Source organism: Cupressus sempervirens, chromosome 5 (assembly GCF_028749045.1).
Source record: "Cupressus sempervirens isolate cs-2001-9-10 chromosome 5, ASM2874904v1, whole genome shotgun sequence".
NCBI lineage: Eukaryota > Viridiplantae > Streptophyta > Pinopsida > Cupressales > Cupressaceae > Cupressus > Cupressus sempervirens.
In genome coordinates this window covers 768,737,161-768,744,562 of record NC_143122.1, presented here as the reverse complement: position 1 = coordinate 768,744,562, position 7,402 = coordinate 768,737,161, and the positions used below count along the sequence as shown (strand labels likewise).

The window sequence follows — 7,402 nt, the reverse complement described above, 5'->3', positions numbered from 1 at the left end:
TCACTATACATATGAAATGTGATCAAATTAGTAAATTATAATTGTAATTTACCTGTGTGTCAATGCCAAATGTCTCATTCAGGAAATTATCGGTGACAAGCCCATCATCTGCACCATCTCCAGCATGAGTGCCAAATGTGCATAGGGATCTGCATGAAGTGCACATGTGACCACGACGCACAGAAGGGTCCCCCTCAACTAATGGGCTAGTGGAATGGATGAGGGTCTGTGTCAAAGCATTAATGGTCCCTAGAGTGCTGGCCTCTGCATTTTCCTTCACAACTGAAGGAATAGTCACATGCTCGTGCTATGACTTGACCATAGGTGCCCTAACTACATTAGGGTCACGACGTGCTCCTAGCCTCTCAAATGATGACCCCCCACCTCTACCCTGGGAGTCTAATATATCAAAATAATTTGGGATCTCCCCAAGGACAAACTCACAATATAATTTCTTCAAAAAATACATGGGGACCTCGTGATTGTTGCAAGGAGGGGCATCAAAAACCATCCACTATCTATCCCAAAAATTATTTCTAATAGCATCATGTATGCACCAATGGATGGGGAATCATTTAGTACCATCTCTAACAGTATTTTTTGCTCACCGGGTTTTCTAAGTATTTTTTTTTTTTTAACATCTTCATATGACAATTTATTTGCATAAAATCTTTTTTTTCATCCCTCTTAACCCGCCAAATATCTAACTGACCACTAACTGAGGCTATCTGGGTGTTAATGGATTCGAGGGATGATGCCAATTAAGCCCTCATTGGATTTGTTTGTCCAAATTCTTTCAACCGAGCAATGAGTCTTTCTAATTCAATTTTGCCTCTCACTATTTCATTTATTATATTTTCTTGTGTGCCTAGTGGAGGTCTTGCAATTGGTTCGGGTTGTGGAATTTGTTGTTCTTCTTGAGGAGGGTTTTGGTTTTGAGGTTCTTGAGGGTTTTGATGTTCTTGTGGATTTTTGGGTTGATTATGAACATTTCCTAATAAAAAATCAATCAAAATCCAAATAAATAAACAAATCTAAATGAAATTTGTAAAAACCCTAGAAAACAATATAAAAAACTTACAAAACAATATGAAAAATATATCAAACAATGTAAAGTTAGGTTTATATCACTTACAGCATCGTCATGGGTGCGCTTGTGGTCTTGGATTTCATTGATGAGGAGGCATTTTGGCAAATGGTGGTGAAAATGTTAAGTCTTCAACTCGCGTATGCGCTGCTCACTGTAGGAGTAGAAGAAAATATTGATGAAAATGATGGGTTACAGGTTTGCAGCCCATCATATATACTTTTTATGTTTTTAAATAATGCATACGAGCTATAGCGCATACGCCCTATAGCGCGCACGTGCTATGGCTTGGGTTGCCCAAGCCATAGCGCATGTGTGCTATAGTGCGTATGCGCTATTTAATATAGGAAAAAAAACCTACTTGTCACCTTTTTGGCACCACAACTCAGTGCATATGCCCCTCAATTACATAATTTATTCAACTGCTAGAAAAAATCCAAGGCATTTGATAAAGATTAAGCCGAGAAGGAGCTCAAATCCTTCATGAAATCCATAAAGGATAACTTAAAATAAGTGCAGGGAAAAGGCAAATCTAATAAAAGAGAGCAATAGAGACAAAACAATTTATTGAAGTTGCAAAATGTAAAACTCTTTGTTTTAATGATTGATTTGTAAGAAAGCAAATTCACATCATGATAATTTTTACTGGTTAGTGTTAGTAAGATTTTTTTACTTCAGTCATTTTTTGGGTGCTTTGCTATAACCTTTGCATTGGTTTTCTTGAAAACTTAGGGACACTAATTGTTAAAAGAAGGCTCATCTAACTGTTAGAGTCTACATGTGTTTATTGTTTCTTATTGTCATTTCAAATTTTTTGCTATTGCTCTCTAAATGCTCCTTTTCATACTCTTAGATGTTGTTGTTTAGCTCTGAAGGATTCATAATATGCATTATTCCTCTGTTTGCTACTCCTTTTATTTTTTTGCTAACAATTGTAAACAACAATTGGATGTGAAACAACAATTACTTTGTATGTGAAGTAGTTTGTGCTCATAATCTAGTTAGGTCAACCCTAATTCTGTCGTTATATAGCTAGATCAACCTGATTTTTTAATTTTATTTTTTGAAAAATTTCTGGTGTAACAAGTTGATTTGATTTAATCTCATTTTAATGATACATGATTTTCAATGAACTCTACTTTTGATGTATATGTATGTAGCCATTCTCAAATTTTTGGAAAAAAAATTGCTATCCAAATTTTTGGAAAGTCCTAATGCTTCACCCTTGTGAGCAATGCTAAGTGTTCCATTTATTCCCATGAGAGATGAATTCATGTTGAATTACTACGCATGAAACATGGGTCAATGAGTTTGACTCAAAATCACATAGTTAAATCTTGATAGCAAGATCACAACTAGTATCCATGTAAACATCCTCGTGCCTCCCATCCCCTTATTCTAGAAGCTTAAGAAACATTGGCATTATATAAAATGGATTAAGGGTTTGGAATCATGTTTACATGATAAATAGTTTATTCATTTTTTTAAAACCGAGTATGACCAATTTCGAATGAGTTCCTTTTTAGCCATGCCTACTTGTTGCCTATTATGCCAGCTTTTCTAATACATTGCCTAACTACCTGCACTTTGCAGATAGTTTTCATCATGATAATTGTTTTTGGCGGCTTGTATTTTTTATGCTAATTACAAATAGTCATCAATTGTCTATAATTCAAAAGGTCACACCAAACTTTTTTGTTTTGTATATTTTTGCTTTTGGTGCATTGTTATCGGTGTCAATGTATGTAAGTAAAGCTTCCCCATTTCACAAAAGAAATAAATGATATCAAGATTGTTGAAATTCATCAAGGATTTCCTCTATTTGTTGAACTATTATGGGTGGAGTGTCCTAATTTTATTATTGTTTTATAGATCATTGTCTTGGAATTACTTTACTTGTGTCCTAGTTTTCAATAATATTACATTGAAGAGTTTTAAAGTTATGCTCAATATTACTAGTCTTGCTTAAAAAGAATGTAAGTTTGACTGGAGCAATTTGATGGAGCACGTTCAAAGGAGATTGCTAAAGCGAGCTTGTTTGTTAGCAACTTTCGTTGCTTTAAAGAGAAGATGCACAATGGAATCCCATTAAAAAAGAAAAATTCCATATAGTGGCTAGAGATATTCTATAATATTTTGATAGATTATATTATCAAACGTAAAGTTAATACATAGAAGATGGGAGATATTTTCTATAGTACTTTAAGTTGTGATATTGTTATCATTATTTAATTGTGTAACTTTTGAGTTAAACTTATTAACCTATGTTTCATAAGTGGTGGTACACAAGACACCATCTCCCATTAAAATGACCATAACACTTAACACTCATTGTATCTAGTTGATTCTCACAAAGATGAACATTGAGACTTCATGGAAGGTCACCCATTCCAGCAGTACTCCATCTCAAGCACAACTAACTATGGAGTTTCCTCCAAAATTAAGCCAAATTTGTTTGCAACCTAATTTGTAAAACCTTCAACAAGTGTTATATCTTATGTATCATTCATTATAATCCCCATAAACTCATCAAATGTAAGTAAAAGATTATTTTCCACAAGTTAAAATTGATATTGTTGCAAGATTTGTTCTTCACCTTGATATAGAGTAGAGTTAATTCTAGATATGTATAACTTTCTTATGACTTAAATGCAAAACAAATGACACCTTATTCTTTTTATTCCAATAACAGTTTTTTATTAGAAATTAATTCCATTGCAATTAGAAATTGGGAAAAAGATTGCACTTTATTTCTCTATTTCTACTAGAATATTGGTAGATTTGTCATCAAGTCGATGATACATTATTTATAAATGATAAATTATATCTCAAGTTTTTTCATGATGTCTGTTTGTGTGAGGTAAAAAAATTATTTACATGTGTCTAGTAACAAACAACTACCCCAAATAATTCCCAAGAGTTGGATCAATTGCCAAATTGAATTTGCCGATTTATGCTCAAAGTAATTAAAATGCTATTTTTTATTTTTAGAATACAATATAAGTTGCAAATGTTGAAGATTTTTCAATTTTGGATTATGTAGAGTGCAATTTTTTTATAGAACTCTTTGAGTGCACCGTGTTGTAGATGAAAATAACTATGTAGTTCAAAAATTTCTAAGTGTAAATTTGTAAATGGATTTTTTCCCAATTTTTTGAATACACATCAGAATTGTAGATTGTTAGAAGTTTGTAGTTCTTGAAATGCATGTTGAAAGTGGAAAAAGAGGGGTAAAAATTTATTAAGATAGAAAGGATTACAACAAGGAGAGCTCAACAAGGAACTCTATCCTGATCAACAAGATCATCAAATTCTTGTACTAGATCAAGGGGTAGTTGCCCCCTATCCATAATATTTCAGCCTGGTGCATGAGCAAAATCCCATTTGGCCAAACAATCAGCAATTATGTTCCATTCGTAAGGAATGTAAGTAAACCTAATGAACTCAAGAGAGGTACAAAAGAGAATAGCCTGATTAATATTACTAGCCAGTTGCCAACTAACATCCTCAAGCTCCTACAAAGTAAGCAAGTTCACCACCACTTGGGAGTTAGACTCATAGATAATCTTGTGTCATCCCATCAAACACCATTGTTCAACATCATATACAATGGCCAGAGCCTCCATGAGATTGTTAGTATGGAAACCCTTATGCATTGAGGAAAAAAATTCAACATCACCAAAGCCACAAGGAGCTACTCCCCCAATAGCAATAGGTCTTGGATTCCCTCAGGAATAACCATCAATGTTAATTTTAAGAACTCCGTGAGGAGGAGGAGTGTAATGCCCCTACTGAACCACCTATCCCTTCCCTTGTACTTGAGGTTGTTTGGACACTCTTTGATACCATTGAGCTACAGCCCCATCTTTAAGATCAAAATTGAGGTGATTAAATATAGCAAGATCAACTAGATCCATACCTCCATGTAGCTCACACTTTGCTTGAATATTTTCCTGAAGAGAATGTGTGATCTTCCATGAAAGATGCATAACACCAATTTGGACATCTTGAAAGACTTGCCAATTCCTCTCCAGCTAGATATGTTGAAGAATGAATGATGGGCCATCACTCTAAGTAGCATGGAGAGGAGAAGCCTTGGTAGGAGCTCTCCCCAAACAAGCCTAGGACTTAGGCAAAGAGGAAGCATGCAAACAAGAGAAACCCCAAGCACTCCACCAAAGATGCCATAACTGAGTAGAAAAGGAGCAATGGAAGAACAAATGGGAGATAGAATTCTCCCCATTACCACACAAAACACAAAATGAGGGGCCCTAAAATCCACGTTTACAAAAATTATCCCACGTAAGACAATGGTTGTGAGCCACTAGCCACATGAAAAAATTATGCTTGCACCAAGAAAATTTATTCCAAAATTGCTTCCACCAAGGGACCTCAACATCCCCTAATAGTTGTCTAGTTTTCTCTTGATACCTAGCAAAGATAGAATATTTACCAGACAAGGTACCTCCCCAAGCTAGAACAACATGCCCTAAAGGCCAAAATCTAAGAAAGCTACTGACAATCCACCTTTGTGCCTCTAAGATGCCAATATGAAGAGTTCTTCCATCTATAACTGACAACAAGTCCCAATTGATAAGGAGTCTTGTAATGAGCCACTTTATCCCATCCAGTTGCAAGAAAAGAATCATAGAGATTTTGAAGATGAGGGTACATGGATAAGATGGAGGGGAATCCACCCCAAGCATCAAACCAAAAAAAAGCCTCTAAGCCTCACTTACATATCCAAAAAAGACCCCTCTTAACTAAATAAGCACCAGTCTTGAGAGTATGCCAAACCATAGAGCCATGACCTTCAAGAGGAAGTGTAGAAATAGAGCATGGATTAGCACCTCTAAAATATTTATGAGTAATAATATGGGCCTAGAGTTGATGTTGTCCAGAGCACCATCGCCAATAAACCTTAGCAACCAATGCTTGATTACTCAAGATAGCTGATTGAAGACCAGGACCACCCTCCTTCTTAGGCCTGCAAACAATCTCCCAACAAATCAAACTCCATTTAGAGCTACACAAATTACCACTCCAATAGAATTGTCAAGAAAGAGCATCAAAATACTTGAGAAAGTAAATAGAAGCAGCCTAAACCATGCTTCTATAAGTAGGGAGAACTTGAATAACATATTGAAGAAGGATAACTTGAGCAACAGTAGAGAGCCATCTATGAGTCCAATGATTTACCTTTTCCTAAAGCTTGTTAATCAAATTCTGCTAGAACATTCATGGCTACTTAGAAACAACAATAGGGATGCCAAGATTTTTCAAAGAAAGTGGCTCAACCTAAAACCGCAAGATATTAGCAATCCTTTGTTGAATAGATTCAGGAGTGTTAAAAAAATTAATGGAAGATTTGTGCACATTAACTTTTTGGCCTGATGCTGCCAAATAAATATCCAAAGTATGTCAAAAGGCTTCAACTTCCTTGATCTGAGAAAGTCTCGCAAGAGCAGAATCATCAACAAATTGAAGGTGAGAGAGAGAGTAGGTAAACCATTACCCCATTGCCACCCCTAAATAAAGTTTTGGGATACTAGATACTTAATGAATCTGCCCAACCCCTTAGCCATAATGATGAAAAGATAGGAGTAGAGAGGATCACCCTGACAGAGACCTCTAGAGGCATCAAATAGTTGGGGAGGTTGACCATGAAGGAGGAGATGGAAACAGGGGAGAAGAGGGAGTACAAGAAAGAGGGGAGGGCATGGTTTGAAGCATACTTACCTGGACGGGGTCAATCGATGATCAAGAAGGTTGATGGCTTAGGGAGAGCACCTTCATTGCACATAAAGAAAGGGGCTCTACCTAGCATCTCCCACTGTGGAGAGTGCATGTCATAATTTTTGATAGAGGGGGCTTGCGTCCGCGTGACCCTTGTATAAAACTAATCTTAAAGAATCAAGATTGCAATTCCCCATGCAAAATTAATCTTAAAGAATCAAAATGCAGCTTCATATGAAATATAATGTAGTCCTCATCCCAACTGATTAACCATAGCCCTATTGGTAATATGCTTCAATGATGAAAGAAACTAAATCATTTTTAAGTATGTGGAGAATTGTGTTCCTCTCAGCTAAATAATTTCAAAATGACAATGCTTAATGATTGTTGATGCTTGTGGCAATGGAAGAAATATGAAAAATCCTAGGCACAATTTGGGGAAACCTAATCTACTTATTTTTATTGTTAGCAATCCTACACATCCCGAAATGTTGAACAAATTTCTTCTAAGGACAGCCACTTGAAATGAGACACATTTTCAAAGGTTGAACCACCTAGAAATTACTCGCCATTGGTGAG

General features: G+C 35.8%; 1 non-coding gene across 1 annotated transcript; it reads left to right on the top strand.

Moving 5' to 3' along the window:
- The first annotated feature begins 6,818 nt into the window (after positions 1-6,818).
- LOC149558173 (U1 spliceosomal RNA) lies at positions 6,819-6,979 on the top strand. The gene has a single exon (XR_016352534.1). It is a non-coding gene; the product is annotated as a U1 spliceosomal RNA (small nuclear RNA).
- Positions 6,980-7,402: the final 423 nt, after the last annotated feature.